Genomic DNA, 18,011 nt, shown 5'->3' with positions numbered 1-18,011 from the left:
GGGGGCAGTTACTGCATTTATAGGGCTTCCACTCACCCCAATTTCCTCCCAAAGACCCTATCTGCTAATTCCATTGCACCGGAGGAATGGGCGTGAACATATGAATCGGGTGGGGGACACAAACATTCAGTCCATAACAGAGTCAGAGATTTCTTTATTCTTCCATCTTAAAACATGAGGCTGATAGTTTTATTATTAATTTATTTCTTCTACTGGTTATTTTTTCAACTTTAATATATTTCCTGTCCAATTTAGACTATATATATTTTGATTCACTGCTTTGTAAAGTAAGAAAGTAAAGATATCTACAATTCTGACCCCTTTTTCCTCAATTTTTCGTTTCTTTTTTCTGTTTTCTATGTTGCCCTGCCACATCTGCTAGCATCCCAGTATTTTCACAGCTCTGAGATTTAAGACATTTGTATTCTTTGTAACTGCAGTGAAGTGTCTGGGTGTTTTGTTTTTGTTTTTTGTTTTGTTTTGGGTTTGTTGGTTTGTTTGTAAGTGTATTCTAAAACCTAGAAAAATAGCAGTCGGTTGAATTTTTAGGACTCTAAATGTTGTGAACTACGGAGTAAAATAGTATCGATGGACCCTCAGAAAAGGAAACATAATTCTATGCCACTAACTCTTTTTTTTTATTTAATTTTTTATTTTTTAAAATTTACATCCAAATTAGTTAGTATATAGTGCAACAATGATTTCAGGAGTAGATTCCTTAGTGCCTCTTACCTATTTAGTGCATCCAGTAACCCTCAGTTTGTTCTCCATATTTATGAGTCTCTTCTGTTTTGTCCCCCTCCCCGTTTTTATATTATTTTTGTTTCCCTTCCCTTATGATCATCTGTTTTGTCTCTTAAAATCCTCATATGAGTGAAGTCATATGGTTTTTGTCTTTCTCTGACTAATTTCACTTAGCAAAATACCCTCCAGTTCCATACACGTAGTTGCAAATGGCAAGATTTCATTCTTTTTGATTGCCGAGTAATACTCCATTGTATATATATACCACATTTTCTTTATCCATTCATCCATCAATGGACATTTGGGCTCTTTCCATACTTTGGCTATTGTTGATAGTGCTGCTATAAACATGGGGGTGCATGTGTCCCTTCGAAACAGCACACCTGTATCCCTTGGATAAATGCCTAGAAGTACAATTGCTGGGTCGTAGGGTAGTTCTATTTTTAGTTTTGTGAGGAACCTCCATACTGTTTTCCAGAGTGGCTGCACCAGCTTGCATTCCTATATGCCACTAACTCTTGAGGGAGAATGTTCCAAGTATCATGTCAAGTGAATTATCTTTCTTATACTGGGAGAAAAGTATGCTATATTTTAATTGCTTCACATTTTCTGTAGAGTACCCCTTCCAGGCTTTTAATTGCCTTTTTTCCTTATCAATATATGCATTATTTCTAACATACACAATATTACATTTACCATAACATTAAAAAGTACATCTTTTTCACTATACTAACTTCTTGATAAAAATCTACTTTCTTCTTTGAAGGCAGCTTGCTGGGGTCCAGCTGGGGCTTGGTCCTTTCAAAGCTTGCTGCTTATTTGTCACCTGGGAATTTTTTTCTTTTTATCACACTCATAGGTACACATCATTTTCTTGAAGCTTCAGTCTTTCTCATACTTTTTTTTGTTTAACTTGAATACATTCTTAGGTTGTTTTGTTTCTTAGAAAATATGCATGGGATACAAATACCTTGAGACTTACATGTCTGAAAATAGCCATTGATCTATTTAATTACTTGATTGCAAGTTTAGCTGAGCACAGGTTTCTAGAACAAAGGTAATTCTTTCTTCTGAGGACTTTTAAAGTATTGCTCTATTCTAAATCTTTTTTTTTTTAAGTTTATTTGTTCATTTTGAGAGAGAAAGAGAAGGTGCGTGTGCAGGCAAGCAGGGGGAGAGGCAGAGAGAGGGAGAATCTCAAGCAGGTTCCGTGCTATCAGAACAGGTGCCCCAAGTATTGCCCTAGTCTAGAAAATGATTTTACTGAAAATAAATCTGATGCCACTTTAATTTTTACTCCATTATAGGTGATATACCTCCATTAAGAAATAATTGACATTCAATAAATTGCATTATTAATGCACAATTTGATAAATTTTAACATTTGCATACACCCATGAAACCATCCTTCTTTCCTCTCTCCACTCAGGATCTCTTTTAATGATGATGTGTCTTTTAGTTAACTAATCCTCTTCTTGTCTATTCATTTTTTAATCCCTATTGAACGTTTTAATTTCAGCAATTTATGTGTATCCATTTGAGAATTTACATTTGATTCTCTCTTTTCATTATCATTGATTCTAGTTCTCTGGTGAAAGTCTCCCTTTTGTCCTATATTTTCTAGAACATACTAATCATAGTTAAAGTCATGCCCGATAACTCCAATATCCGTATCATGTGTGAGTCTGTTCTAAAGTCTGTCGTACTCCTTGGTTTTGGTCAGTTGGTTTTATCTCATGGTGTGCATGGTAATCCTTTGATTGAATGCCAGATTTTATATATGAAAATTGTAGATACAATTTGAGGCTCCGGCAAATATTTTCTTCTTCCAGAGAAGATTTACCCTCCACTTGGCAGGCAATTAGAGTAGGGACAGATGACTTTAAACCAATCTGGGCTGAGCTGATTTGAAGTTGGACTTGAGTAGAGCATACTCTTCTACTTCCATCTTAGCCATACACCTGTGGTATTTTTTCTTCCAGAGGCTAATTGCAAGTCAGAGATCTATGCCAGGACCTCTCCCCTTTGGTAGGCACCGGTCTCTAATTCTCTCACTGGCCTGAAAGATTTGCGCAAAGACTTGATTGGCTGCCTGGGTTCTCAAGGGCTGCTCTTTGCTTTGTGCTTCAGCTCTTGCACCTGATACATTTACAATGAGCAAACTCACTGAAAGGAAAAGTTGTACAGAGTGTACCCCTCTTCCTGGAATTCTTGCCCCTCAAGTCCTGTCAGTGATCTTGGCATCCAAATCAAACTTAAAAAAGGAGCAAATCAAATCCAAAGAAAGTAGAAGGAAGAAAAAGAATACACAGAAACCAAAACTAATGAAATGGGAAACAGAAAAACAAAAGAGAAAGTGAATGAAACCAGAACTGATTCAGGGAAGAAAAAAAAAGGTAAACCTCTACCCAGCCTGATTTAAAAAAAGAAGAAAAAGAAAACACCAGTTACCATGATCAGGAATGAGAGGTAACATAACTACAGAACCTATTGATAAGAAAAATAATAAAAGAACAACTTTATTCAAATCAATTCAACAACTTAAATAAGATTGAATTTCTAGTTTAAAACCTTCCTACAAAGACCTACATGGCTTCACTGGTGAATTTAACCAAACATTTAATAAAAAAAATAATACTAATTCCACACAAACACTTCGAGAATACTGAAGAGAGAAATACTTCCCAACTCATTCTATGAGGCTAGCATTACCCTTTTACTGAAACCATGAAATAGAGGGATCAATATAATGAACATGAATGATATAAAACTTATTATCTTGAGGTGTTTAAAATATGTAGAGGGGAGCTTGGCTGGTTCAGTCAGTGGAGCATGCAACTCTTGATCTTGGGGTTATGAGTTTGAGCCCCACGTGTGGTGCAGAGTTTACTTAAAATAAAAAAATTAAATATGTAGAACTATATATAATTCATGACAATAATAGCACAAAAGGCAAGAAGAGAATTAAAAAACTTAAAGTGTTCTATAGTCCTTGCATTGGTGGAAATACAAATTTATGTTAGAGTCTAGCAAATCAAGATACATGTTGTATTGTAATCTCTAGGGTAACCATGAAAAGAACAGTCAAATAATGTATAATTAACAAGCTAATCAAAAGAGAAACAAAATGATTAAAAAAACATTTGGTTGATTTTTTTTTTTTTTTATGTGCAAGAAAGGAGAGTGAAAACAGCATAGAACAGATGGGACAAACAGAAACACAGGTAAGATGATATATACAAACCCTAATACATCAATATTTACTTTAAATGTAAGTACTTGGATTAAAAGGCAAAGATTATTCAGTCCGGATGAAACAACAGAAACAAAACCATGGAGCTCAAGCAGGAGAGCCTGCGCAAAGAAGCAGAGAGGATGCATTTGCAGGCACATTTCAGAACAGCCTACCAAGGTGTGTTTCCCCACATTGAGGGACACATCCCGAAGTGTGACACCTGATCCTTCGTGAACAGTAGCAGGAGTCAAATGCACAGGCCAGTGGCAGATGCTTCCCCGAGACCAGATTTGGTTTTGAGAAACAAAAAGAAGATGGACTGAACAAGGAATCACACACTTAGAGTTCACCAAGGGTGCCGCTGATAAAGGCATAACACCTGGCTCCCCAAGTGTAATTCCAACAAGAATGTTGATATTAACAAGTTGGATGCAAGTGAAACAATGAAGATGTGTTGGAACCTCCCACATCCACCCATTGTGTGACTTCTTTGTGGAATTGGATCATAGTTTTGGAATACTGGAAGAGTAGGGGTTTTTCTTCTCCTCCTCCTCCTCCTCCTCCTTCTTTTTTTCTGTTCACAATGTAGTGGCTATAGACGTGACATATTTTTAAGTTTCATCTGTATCATTAACATTTTCTCCATCACTTTCTTAGATCTAGACCAGAGTCCGGCAAACTACATCCCAAGAGCCACATTAAACTTAGTTCACCTTACTGTTTTAAATTATCCATTCAGGTCTAAATATCATAAGACTTTGATAGGCACCAAAATATGTGAATAAGCTCTTGTTAGAAGTACAAGAAATATTGTACATCATTTCTTTTTCCCTTGAGCTTCTATTTTCCTTTCACTTCTTTCACATAATTTTATCCCAGTGGAGTATCATTATGCTTAAACATTTTTTGTGTTATTCCTATCATATTTCTCTGCAACAAAAAATGTATGAATTAAAATTTAATTTGTTTTAATTTCTTATGTCCATAAGTCTCATAAATATTAATTGTTTCCTCTGATGGGAGTTATTGCAGTTATTAACGGTATACAGTTAAACAAATGTTATGAATTTTGACAAATAATGATTAAAAAGTAAAAGTGTATTAGAAAATTATCATTTCATGGTATTGAATGAGACATTTCTCAGTTCATGTAAGCACAGGTAAATGTTCAAGTATGATTTATTTTCAGAAAGAGACAGGCTTAGCATCAATTCTCTTCCTCCTTTTACATTTTATAGATATAAGCACTGAGAAAGAACCCTTATTGACATAAATAGCTGATAGAGAGAAAAGGAGTTTTACTAAACATCACTCAAGGCTTGGAAATCTTTTCAAGTAATATGCCAAAATAATGTAGTAATCAGCAAAAATTGTTTGTTCATAATGGTATATCACTGGTAATTCGAGTAGATCCTCCCTCATCTTTGTCAAAACCCAGGAATTAGAAACCACCCAACTTGTAAAAAATTTTGTTTCTAGTCTTTAAAGTCATTCAGTTTTTCAATTTCTGATAGTTTTGACAAAAGAGACTTTCCAAGTCTTATCATATTACTATTATTTATTCTTGTTATTTTTAGAGAAATCTCATTTTTTAGCTTAAGTTAAAGTGAGATTTAAAAAACAACAACACATGGGACGCCTGGGTGGCGCAGTTGGTTAAGTGCCCGACTTCAGCCAGGTCACGATCTCGCGGTCCGTGAGTTCGAGCCCCGCATCGGGCTCTGGGCTGATGGCTCGGAGCCTGGAGCCTGTTTCCGATTCTGTGTCTCCCTCTCTCTCTGCCCCTCCCCCGTTCATGCTCTGTCTCTCTCTGTCCCAAAAATAAATAAACGTTGAAAAAAAAATTTAAAAAAACAACAACACAAATATGAAACTTGTACAGCCTTTGTGAAGAAATTATAATCATGCTGAATTTCTGTTTTGTAAGACTTCCTGAAATGTCTTTAAAAAGCAAGACAGAGTTGGAAAGAGTTGGATACTCAACAGTTGTTATATAGAGATAAGTTGGTAATTTATTAGTGAGTGAAAAGGAGCATGTTTGTAATTAAATATTTGATATTATTAAAAAAGCACATCAAGTCTGAGAGGGAGGAATTATCCCTAATTAAATAAAGTTGGTTTTGTAAAGCTCATGATATTATGTTCTAGTTTATGTTTTGGGAACATTTTATCCTACACCTCTACAGAGAAAGGTGTTCAATTGTTTTTAATAGAGTTTATTTTTTTTAGAGCAGTTTTAGGTCACAGCACAATGGAGCAGAAGGTACAGAGATTTCCCATATACTTCATGCCATCATCCATACATAGCCTCCCCCATTATCAACATCCCTCACGAGAGTGGTACATATGTTAAAATTGATGAACCTACTATGACACAAGGTCTATCGTTTACACTAGGTATTACTCTTGCTGTTGCACGTTCTATGGGCTTGAACAAATGTGTGATGATATGTTTCTACCAATATAGTATATAGAGTAGTTTTACTGCCCTAAAAACCCTGTGTCCTACCAATTCATCCCTCCCTCTCCTCTAATCCATGGAAACCACTGATCTTTTTACTATCTCCATTATTTTGCCTTTTCCAGAATGTGATGGAGTTGGAATCATTGAGTGTAACCTTTTCATGTTTGCTTCTTTTACTTAGTAATATGCATTCTTTTCATGGCTTAATTCTTTGTTTCACTTTGGTGCTGAATAGTACTCCATTGTCTGGATGTTCCAGTTTGTCCATTCATACTGAAAGACATTTTACTTGCTTATAAGTTTTGTCAATTACAAGAAAAAAAATCTGCTACAAACATTCATGTGCAGGTTTTTGTGTGGACATATTTTCAACTCCTTTAGGTAAATACTAAGCAGGATTGCTGTATTGCATAGTAAGAGCATGCTTAGTCTAGTAAGAAACTGCCAAACTGCCTTCCAAAGTGCTGTACCATTTTACATTTCCACCAGCAATAAATGAGAGTTCCTTTTGCTCCACATCCTGACCAGCATTTTGTGTTGTCAGTGTTCTGGATTCTGGCCGTTCTAGTAAGTGCACAGTAGTATCTCATTGTTGTTCTAATTTACATTTCCCTAATGGAATATAATTTGGAGCAAATGCTTATTTGCCATCTAGTGAGGTGAGGTGTCCGCTAAGGTCTTTGACCCATTTGTTAATCAGGTAGTTTGTTTCCCTATTGTTGAGTCTTAAGTGTTCTTTGTTTATTTTGGATAATAGTCCTTTTTTCAGGTATCTATTGCAAAATACCTTTTGCAAATATTTTCTCTCCATTTGTGACTTGTATTTTCATTTTCTTGATAGATGTTCTATTTTTAATAATGCAGTTTAAACTGGTTTGTGGAAAGTCCTAGCAAAAGGAAAGTATTAGACGGTCAGTAAGTGGGAGACTTACAAAAAGTTTATTAATGTTGCTGTGTGGGGGCGTCTGGTTGGCTCGGTTGAGCACCCAACTCTTGATAACTGCTCAGGTGGTGATCTCAGGGTCATGGGATCCAGCCTGGTGTTGGGCTCAGCAGTGTGCATGGGACCTGCTTGGGATTCTCTCTCTACCTCTCTCCGCCCCTCCGCCAGTCATGCACACACATGCTCTCTCTCACAATAAATAAATATTTTTCAAAAATAATAATAATTCTTGCTATGTATATTATTTACATTAAAATCTGTAACATGTCTGTTAAAATAAAATAAGAATACAAACGTATAAATATAAATACATATAAAAGTATATATAATAATATAACTCTAATTCCACACATGGTGGAAAGAATAATTGATCAACAAGTGGTTGGCTAGTAACAGTAAGGAGACACATGACCAAACAAAAATAAATACTAGGGGCGCCTGGGTGACTTAGTCAGTTGAGCGTCCGACTTCGGCTCAGGTCATGATCTCGCGGTTTGTGAGTTCGAGCCCTGTGTCGGGCTCTGTGCGGACAGCTCAGAGCCTGGAGCCTGCTTCGGATTCTGTGTCTCCCTCTCTCTCTGCCCCTCCCCGACTTGTGCTCTGTCTCTATCAAAAATAAATAAAATGTAAAAAAAAAAATTAAAAATAAAAGGTTGGTTTTTTTGTTTGTTTGTTTTGTTTTTTTGAGAATAAGAGCATGCTCTGTAGTTACCTAAGAGAAAACTAGGAAAGCTGTAGTAAAATAATCTGGTGGTAAACATTGAGTCTACTTAACTGTAAAACTAAAATTAAAACTAATGTAAATATCTATTATGAAAAAGGAATGAAGTAACAAAGTTGAGAGGAGAAGGAAAAAAGACATGAGTGTTAGTGTAAGCATAACAAAACCTTTTACAGTTGGGAGGTAACAAGATATCATTTACTAATAGAGGTATAAATATCCTTTTTAAATGATATCTTAGGATAATTTTTTATGAAAGTAAAACATACATATACAAATACAAAAATTTATATTTTTTGTATTTGATCATGTTGCATGTAACAGTAGTCTATTCGCTATCATAAATGTAGGGCACTCAATTGTATGAGTATATTACAATTTATCCACTTTTCTGTGAATGGACGTTTATTTGATAGGTTATAGGAGGAGACTTTTATGAATAACTTTGCTATGAATATTCTTGTACTTTTTTGGTGCACATATGCCTGCTTTTCTGTTGGGAATAATTATTTAAGGGGAAAAATAAAAATATTAACTTAATATGCAAAAATATTATCCCGATATAACATGTACACTTTGTTGATTTAACCAAAAATTAAAATATAACTATAAAATAAAATGGGAGAGAAGGAGTGGATAGGCTTAAGTGAGCTATAGCTTTATCTAATAATACAAGAAATCAGTAGATAATGTGGATAAATATAGAGTATTATAAAATATTGAATTCTACTCTTTAATATAATATTTAATATTTATAATATATAAACCAAATTTTTCTATTCTAAAACAATTATTTTAAAATAATTTATATAAGGAAGGTTTACATGCCTGCAGGTTTTTTTTATGTAAAAAATTGAAGCATTAGGATATCATTTAAAAATACAGAGATAAATGTCAAAAGAGATTGCCCAAAATAATTGAAAGTAGTTATCCCAGGTGGGTGGAGGAGACTTCTTTTTATTATAAGTCCTGTAATATTATCTAACTTTCCTCTAAGCCTCCTCTATGATTTATTACCACGTGTATATATTATTTTAGTAAAATTACGGTTTTTGTTCATTTGGTTTGCTTTGCTTTGGTTTTGCACAAGGACAGCCAGCAATAACTTAACATGAAAGTGATTATGAAGCATATAAACATATCTGACCGGTTCCTAAAAATGCCCCCCACTTGAAAGTTCACCTTAAGTGAACGAGTCAGAGAGGAAAGTCTGAATGAAAAGAGAGTGATTTTCAACTACGGCTGTTTCAGTACCTTATGTTTGCAAATGTTACACAAATACCTGACCATACAAACATAATGTTAGGGCCTTTCCCGGGGTCCAGGAAGGACAGGTGCAAGTGTGGACCTGATAAATCTGGGAGCAATAGGAAGAAAGTAGACTTAAAAGATTCAAGTCCATCCCTGCCTTTTAGGAATTATGGAATGTCAAGTACTTACTCAATCTGTTAAGTGACGATAATAAAACCTTATGTGTTGTGCTGAGATGCTAATAAGATCACAGTGACATCATGTCAGTGAAATACCAGCTAGCTTCAAAGTCACAAGCAGTTGGCCCACATCCCACAGAGAAGGCTGGGATCCTCCTATCTGTGGTGCTGTGTGAATTTAGAAACCTCTGGTTACAGTGGGGTATGTCCTTAAGTAGCTCTGATCCCAATTATCTCAGGACAATATGGAACTCCAAATTAAATCAATTTTCTTTCATCTTTGACAAGCACGTCGAGCCAGTCAGATTACTAGAAAATTGTGTTCCAAAAGCAGACCTACCTAGGAAAGGATGTTCTAGATATCTCCCAAAAATCACAGTGAAAGGAGCAAGTTCTGACCGGGGTCTTTTGATCTTTTTCTTCCTCCTGTTTGTTATCTCTAGGAGTAAGAAAGCAAAGCTGACCAATCCATAGCTGGCCTCTTAGAACAAGATGTTAATTGGCAATGCTATATAAAATTCAGATGTAGGAAAAAGGGTAAAAATCAAAGAATCTACACCTTCCATTTGGAATTCCTGCAGCAGTTTCACCAGGTCGGTACCATTTTACTTGCCACTTTATTTTCAACAATTTTGTTGTTATTGTCCGGCCTGTGGCTGTATAATTTCATGGTATGGATTGTATTTTTTCATTAATTCATTTCAACAAATATTTTTTTAATGTTTTTAATATTTATTTTTGACAGAGAGAGAGAGAGAGAGAGAGCATGTGCGCACATGAGTTGGGGAGGGGCAGAGAGAGAGGGAGACACAGAATCTGAAGCAGGCTCCAGGCTCTGAGCTGTCAGCACAGAGCCTGATGGCCCGATGTGGGGCTTGAACTCACAAACCGTGAGATCATGACCTGAGCCAAAGGTGGACGCTCAACTGACTGAGCCACCCAGGCATCCCTCAACAATACATTTATTGAGTCCTTTACTATCTATATAACTTTTGTGACTGTGCCAGGCAAAGGAACAATAAAGATCTTAATATATTTGTCTGGTCTGAGGGAGCTTAAAAACTAACTGCAGAGCATTTCCAGTGCTAGAAATTTATCCTACAAATCTACTCACAAAAGCTCACCGTGTTATGTTACAAGAATATTCATTGCAGCCTTGTAATAGGAAAAAGAGCAGGGGACAACCTAAATGTCCACCAGTACGGGACTGGTTAAATTATAGTTCACCATCCAGTGTAACACTCTATCAGTCTCTCTTAGCCAGGATCCTCATCCAAACCCCAGAAAACAAAGTGATTTGAGTGACTGGATTTTCTCAATTCTCCTAAGGATTGTACACAACTACTACCTTTCTGGAGGCACAGGAGAGAAGTTAGTTCATGACATTCATTGTGGCTTCCAAGTATTAGGGCTTAATTCTTTAATTGGAACAAAGTTGATATGGAAATATCTGCAACACGTAGTATAAAGTGAAACAAGCAAGATGAACAACAAAGCGTCCCTTTTGTGTAAATAAAAAAGATCATCTATCTGCTTATCAGAGCAGAGCGTTGGACGAGCAAAGGCTGGCTGCTGGGCCCAGGGAACACGGAGACCAGGTGACAGGTCTGGATTACTAGCGTCCGGCTCCTGCAGGTACAGGCCAGAGAGGTGGGTCCTCTGTCCCTGGCATAAGCCAGCCCTGGCCTTTCTTTCCCCATCTCTTAGATGGGGCCCCACTAATTTGTCAGTTTGAGGATGGATTTCGAGTATGTTCCACAGGAGTGAAATCAGTAGGAAAATAAATCCAAGGGAATTTCCATTCGGTCCTGCCTTCTGCTCCACATGGCCCCTGCCCCATCAGCCTTGCTCTGGGATTGTGTTTCAGGCCAGTCCTGGCTGCTCTGGGCACGCTTCTGAGGCGATGCCTGGAGCCTCGCACACTAGGGCCAGAGATTGATATGGTGTGTGCACACCAGGGCCAATACAACTCTTTTGATCTATTTCCGAAGGCAGCTTTTTGCCTCCTGCTTCAAGTGATTGATTAAGTTAGGATCTCTTTTAGGAATTCTCTCCACTCATGCTGCCTCACAGGCTCACAATAAGCGCTGCCAAATTTTACTCTCCTTTTATGCTACAGATTGTTCTGTTCCAAGTGAGTAAGTTGAAACTGTGTTCTTAATATGCACTCAGTTACCTAGTCCTTTATACGCAATCAGTTACCTTGGAATTCCTGTTTTGCATTCAGTGTGGTATGGGCACCCTCTTATCACATCATCAGTCATGTTTCTAGCAAGGCTTTGGCCTTATCGTTAGTTAGAGAGTAGCTTTGCTTCAGAGCTTTCCTTCCCCTGCGCGCCCCCCCTTGCCCCCATTTTGGTGTGAGAATCACTGGGGAATCAGGGTGATACCATTTGTTTTAAAACAAGCTAGCACACATGTTTGTAGACTTTCCAAAGACCTTAGAATGTAAGTGGACTCGTGATGTCCTTTAGGCTCCAGCTAGAGAAGGGGACCTTGGATCAATGGGTGGAATGGAGACCCAGTGTATCCCAAAGAGCACCAGGTTTCTGGTCATGTAGACCTGGTTTCACCCCCTGTCTCCAAGCATAGTGTTTGCTTATAAAAATTGGGATTATACTTCCCATTGTGCATGAGCGGAGAGGGACTAGAGTGAACGAGTGAATTCCCATCACTGCTTAAGTCCTCCTTCTACCCCCAAACCTTACATTGTCTTTTCTGCAATGGCCCATACTGCAGCATACGTGAGACTGGTCCTCCGTGAAATGACATTATCTGGAAATCTTTCTTCCTCTTTTCTGCAGCCCTCACAACTCCTGGTATCCCCTCACCATACATCAAGCCTTTCCTTTGGTTTCCCTGGACCTTTGGTGACATCTCGTTTAAATAGTCCAGTCTGGGCTGAGCTCTATTTCAAGATGTGAGAGCTGGGGTGAATGCAGCAATGGTTCCAAAGCTCTTAGGACAGAGGTCCAGCCATGCCTCCCCCGGCATCCTTTTCTAGGCCTATATAGTCTGGGTTTTACTTTATTAAGGGAGCTAGACGTTCTCTTTATGTCTGTGCTACCCTATCATCAAGCCTCGTGTTTTTCTTTCTTTGGGCGACCATTTTCCTCCCCACAAAGAAACCTGCTTTTTTTTTTTTTTTTAATTCATGAGAGTTACTGTGTATGATAATGAGGATAATAATGTCACATTAGCTTACAGCTTACATATTTATCCACTCACTGATTTACTCACTCAACAAATATGCATTAAATACCTTTAATGTGCTAGGCACAATTCAGTCACTGGGAATGTAACAGTAAACAAGAGAGACAAAATTCCTGCTCTCCTGGACCTTAGGGAGATATCAACAACCAAATAATACGTATAATCTCAGATGGTGAATGTGAAGACTCATGAAGCAAGAAAGGAGGAAAGGAGTGACAAGGATGTGGGATCCTGAGGGTAGTTGTTGTTTGGAAGGTGACCTTGGGTGGAAGCTAGAGTGACCTGAGGCAGGGCAGCATGCAAAGATATAGGAGAAGAATGCCAAGGAGGTGGTGAGGCAGGGAACAGGGTGACGGGTTCAAGGAACAGCAAGAGGCCCATGTGACTGGAGCTTCGGGAGGGCTTGGTGGGAAATCAGGCCTCATCAGGTAGGGTGTTGGCAGCCACTGTAGGCATCTGGGGTCTTTTAGGCATAAGGGAAGGCCAGGAGAGGGTTTTGAGTGGTGAGAGCACATGGTCTGATATTTGTTTTATTTATTTTTTATTTTGAGAGAGAGAGACTGAGAGAGTGAGTGCAGGAGGGGCAGAGAGAGAAGGAGAGAGAGAATCCCAAGCAGGCTCTGCCCTGTCAGCACAGAGCCCGACGCAGGGCTTCATCTCACCAACTGTGAAGATCGTGACCTGAGCTGAAATCAAGAGTCTGATGCTTAACGGACTCAGCCACCCAGGTGCCCCTGATTTGTGATTTTAAAACATCACTCTGGCTGTTGTGTGGAAACACATCGTAGGCAACAAGATAGAAGCAAGAAGACCAGTCCTGGGCTGCAGCGACCCGGGAGATTGTTGGCAGGTTTGCGCACTGTTTTAGTGGTCAAATCGAGTTCAGGGAATGTTCCGAAGATAGAGCCAACAGAACTTGCTGAGGGATTGCATGTGGTATGAGGGAAAACTCAAAACTGATGTCTGGGTTTTGGGCCTGAGCAGTTGGGTGAACGGTCATGTTATTTCCTGAGAGAAGTGGGGGCAGAGCTGGTATGGGACAGGAATCAAGAGGGGTGTTTGGACATGTGAACTGCAGGATACCCATTAGACATCTAAGTATCTGGCTCAGGAAGAGGCTGAGTGTGGCGCTTTAAATACAAGTATCATCAGGACTTTGATAATATTGATAATATTGGGGCCTTTCCTCAGGGAATGAGTGTAGCTGAAAAAAGAAGAGGTCCAAGGAGGGAACCACCAGGCACTCCAACGTTTATAAATTTGGAAGAGGAGGAAGAGTAACCACTGATCGAACCTTTCCTGGTCTAGCAGTTTTGTGGGCATCTCCACCTAGTTTCCTAGGCCTCCCAGACCAGAACTAGTCTTACCTGTTGGTGGCTAAGGCCCCTGTCCCACAGTGCCCTTGGAAATCTCATGGATCTAGTCCTGGCTCAGGCCCTGGTGGCCTCCTCCTTCCTTTCAGCAGGAGCTCTAGATCCCAAGCATCTGTTTTGGCCTCCTTCCTAAGCAGGGAGCCTACCCTAGACCCAGAGCCGGCAGACTGATGGCTTCAGCCCCACTTGTAATATCATCTTTCCATTTTGTGTCTGAACCAGAGGCTGATTTTGTTGTTTTAGCAAGAGGATATGTATATGTTGTGGCTTCTTAATTTTCTCTGTCATGCTATGTGTTTGGGGAATATGGGCAAGGGATGTTGCTATTCTGACTGGAGCACTAACTTTTGATTTTCGAGAGCTTGTTTTCTTTATGGTTCACCTTCCCCTATGCATCTCTCCAACAAGTGGTTATCCCTGAGTCACTCACTCAACTAGTTTGACCGGTAACTATGAACATTTGCAAAATACCGAATAAGATGTGGTTCTTGCCCTCCAGGAGCTTAAACTCAAGCCAGGCAGTTGGAACCACAAACCTAACGTGAGGAATATCTTTGGAATATATATTCTCGTGAGGATCTGCTGTGACACGTTGCTTACTGGCATATAGGAGATACTCAACAAATGTGAAAGGCACAAGCCCACTGGGGCTTATCATTGTCCGGTGGCCTAAACTGGTGGCCCGTCCAAAGCAAAGCAAGCAACCAAGGCAGCTGCCTCGATACCACTATTATGAACAGTTGTTACAAGGTTCCATATTGTTAATGGCAATATATCCCCCTACTTGGCAAAATGCTCTGGGCTATAGCTCAAAAAGTACTTCTACTCACATCTCTCAATTCTCACAACTTTCTGCCCTAAGTCTCTGCATTCCCACCTAACAGAAGGAGACACGCATTCACTGAGTGGCCTCCTGGCCTGCTACTGTGTGCCCCAGGGCACTGAGACCCCCAGGTGCGTGATTTTGGCAGTCCACGCACCAGCACCAAGTGCTCCCTGCTCCTATAAGTCTTCCAGGGTGGAAGACACAACAGGGAGGGAGGGAGGTGTGACAAACCTTGGGGCCAGGCCCCACAGTGGAAGCAGAGGGAGGGGGAACAAATGGGTTTGTAAGGCTTCTGCAGTCAGCATGGATGTGTGCCGCTCAGTGGACCAGGATCGGTATTCCTGCCACGCAGGGCATGGTAGAGTCAAGCTCTATCCTCAGACCTCAGCCCCGGTGCCTAGAGGGCTGCCGATCCTGCCAACAGGCAGACACACAGATGCCCACTGTGCCCAATAGCAGATGGCATCAAGGTTAGTCTTGGCTGTGGGGCAAGGCCGGGATCCGGCACGGAGAGCAGGTTGTACTTCATTAGCTGATAAAGCACCTGGTGCTACAGGGTGCCTTGGCTCCAGATCATCTTAGTTCCTACCTCACAAGAACAAAGTCCCAATTTAAAACAAATGCTCAGTTTACCAAACATAAAAGGAAAGCAGTAGATGATAAGAAAACAAAACAAAAAGGAGCATGCTCTGAGCCATCTTTGTTCTATTATCATCATATTTTGTCTTCCAAACGAAGCATCTTTACATGCAAATCCATTTTTGTATATTTTGACTGATTGCTGGCAAGATAGAGAGACATAAATATTTCTGGAAATGGACATGACATAAACATATCATTAGCAGGGCTGCAACTTTGTGTGTATGTGTGGTTTGCAAAGATGTTTATGGCGAGTTCAGTCAACAGACCCTCCTCGTCTTTGTCTGATCAAGAGTCTTGAAGGTTTGAGAGCATCAGGCCTGGAGAAGATAGACAGGAAAAGTTCTGGGAGCTGGAGGAACGTCCCGGATTTTAAGCATTAATTAAGTTAGAAACCCACCATCTGCACACTTGCTCGTAACCCCTCTGATTATCTTTCTTAATTTTTAAATGTATGAAGCGTGTTTAGTTGCCTCCCATGACGCCGCTTCAGAAATTCCAGCTGTTGCATAGCTTTTCTTAACGACATTACTGAGCAACTCAGCCACTGTGGGGTGGGGGCAGGGTGGTGTGTGTGTGTGTTTGTGTGTGTGTGTGTGTGTGTGTGTGTGTGTGTGTGTGCGCGCGCGTGCGCGCGTGCCCTCAAACTCGAGCAGAGCCCAGGCCTTGAAAACACATGCAAAGAGGCGATTGCGACTTTTTCTTTTCCTTTTTAAAAATCAGGCCTAGTCACAGCAAGGCCCCATGCCAACACGGGAGGATTGAGAGTAAAGACGTTAGCAGCCGGGTTGAGATGGCAGCGTTTTCACGTCTGGGATATATTGCTTTGTCTAACAAGGCGCCCCAGCAGGCTTCCAATTGTGGTCTCTCTGCAGACCCTCCCAGCTGCATGGGCTGATTGACAGGCTGTGGGCAGATGCAGTGCCAGACTCTAATAAAGAGAGGGCCTTGGGAAAATATAAGGCAATTATTGATGGGCAGCAATCCACTAATCAGACAATTTCAAAATTAATCCCATATTCCCTTACTGTATTAGCTTTCTTTCTTGTTTGTATTTATATAGCAAATTCATGACTTCAGTGAAAATTCTTCCCTCCAGCCCAATTATATCTCTCTGAGGGCATTAAATTAAAAAACAAGAGATATTGAAAGTGGCTTGCAATTAGTTTCTTTAGTTAAAGGTGCTGCGCGCACTTAGCGACAGTGGGGTTCATAACAGGATGTATTATAATAAAAGTAAACACTCGTCTTTTCTTCCTTGTCTTGACAGCGTGAGGGCCGGTAAGAGTAATGTGCCTGCCATTACTCTGGACCAGTGATAATGGGTTAAATAATTATGATTTGATTTGGGGGCTGATTAGATTTGCATAAAATCCTACTCAAATGTCTCGACAGGCCCCGAACATCTCAGGATACACCGGCCCTCCTTTGCCGTGGTCCATCCTGGTGGCCTCCTCTGACTTTCCTGTGCCTCATTAAGAATGTGGATTTCTTACAATAAAGTCATTCAGAGAAAACCTGACCAGTTTCTGTTACAGGCTTCACAGGCAGGATTACCTTCCAAGTCGTGATATGAGACTTTTAAATATACATAAAGAAGTCTCAAATATTTTGCCAGTTACTATTCTAGAAGTCAGTCTCTCTGTTACTATTTCCACTCTCTTTTCATCTCCCTTCTCCACTTCACCCCCATTTTTTTTTGACCCGAAACATATGGAATTCTCTTTTTGTTCACTATAGAAATTGCTTCTGCAGAGTGCTTCCTGAGTGCATACCTCCACTACCTAAACTGAGGAAGGTTGATTATCAGGACAGTTTGGAGGGCTTATGGGGCCAGAGCCTCATGCTGGGGGCCTTGAGGCTGTGGCTGCCCCGGCCCGCCTGCTCTCCCACTCTCTGTCTCCCCCACACCCACACAGGCTTGGCGACGTTGCAGTCTGCTCCGTGGATCCTGTCCTTTGGCAGGAGGATCTGTAGCAGCTCTGCTACAACAGCTTGGAGTACCATTCTGATCCCAGGCCCATGTCTAGCAGCTGACCTTGTCGCTAGTTTGGAAGTCCTCAGCTTTCATGCCATTACTCTTCCCTCCTATGCCTGGAGCAACATTGGTAATGTAGTCGTGAAACTCTCCCAGAAGCTGTCTTAGAATCTTAGAATCTAGATGAATCAGGTGTGGGGGCATCCAGGCAGCTAAGTCAAGAAGTAAAGGCTGACTGTGAAGCTGCGAAGTGTGAGGAGATCTTCCTGTTCCAGATTGTTGGGATGGGGAGTGAGAGAAAGTGAGCAAGAGAAAATCCCAAGGAAGAGTGGAGAATGTGCAGAGTATGTGGAAGGAACCATGAGAAACCCAGCCTGCCTGGACAAAAAGGGCAGAGAGGAGGCTACCCAAGCAGAAGGGAACCAGAATCTTGTTCCACACAGTG

General features: G+C 40.2%; 1 protein-coding gene across 4 annotated transcripts in view; it reads left to right on the top strand.

Annotated features, from left to right (window-relative positions):
* Nucleotides 1-4,951, top strand: part of SRBD1 (S1 RNA binding domain 1) — a 228,274-nt gene extending 223,323 nt beyond the window's left edge. For all 4 annotated transcript variants that reach the window (XM_045445920.1, XM_045445922.1, XM_045445919.1 and 1 more), the window contains one exon: nucleotides 3,920-4,951. The gene's annotated coding sequence lies outside the window, so the exon portion shown is untranslated. The remainder of the gene's footprint in view (nucleotides 1-3,919) is intronic.
* The last annotated feature ends 13,060 nt before the right edge of the window (nucleotides 4,952-18,011 follow it).

Source organism: Leopardus geoffroyi, chromosome A3 (assembly GCF_018350155.1).
Source record: "Leopardus geoffroyi isolate Oge1 chromosome A3, O.geoffroyi_Oge1_pat1.0, whole genome shotgun sequence".
In the NCBI taxonomy this organism is placed as follows: domain Eukaryota; kingdom Metazoa; phylum Chordata; class Mammalia; order Carnivora; family Felidae; genus Leopardus; species Leopardus geoffroyi.
The sequence above is the reverse complement of the archived record's forward strand: the minus strand, read 5'-3'. Positions and strand labels throughout refer to the sequence as shown.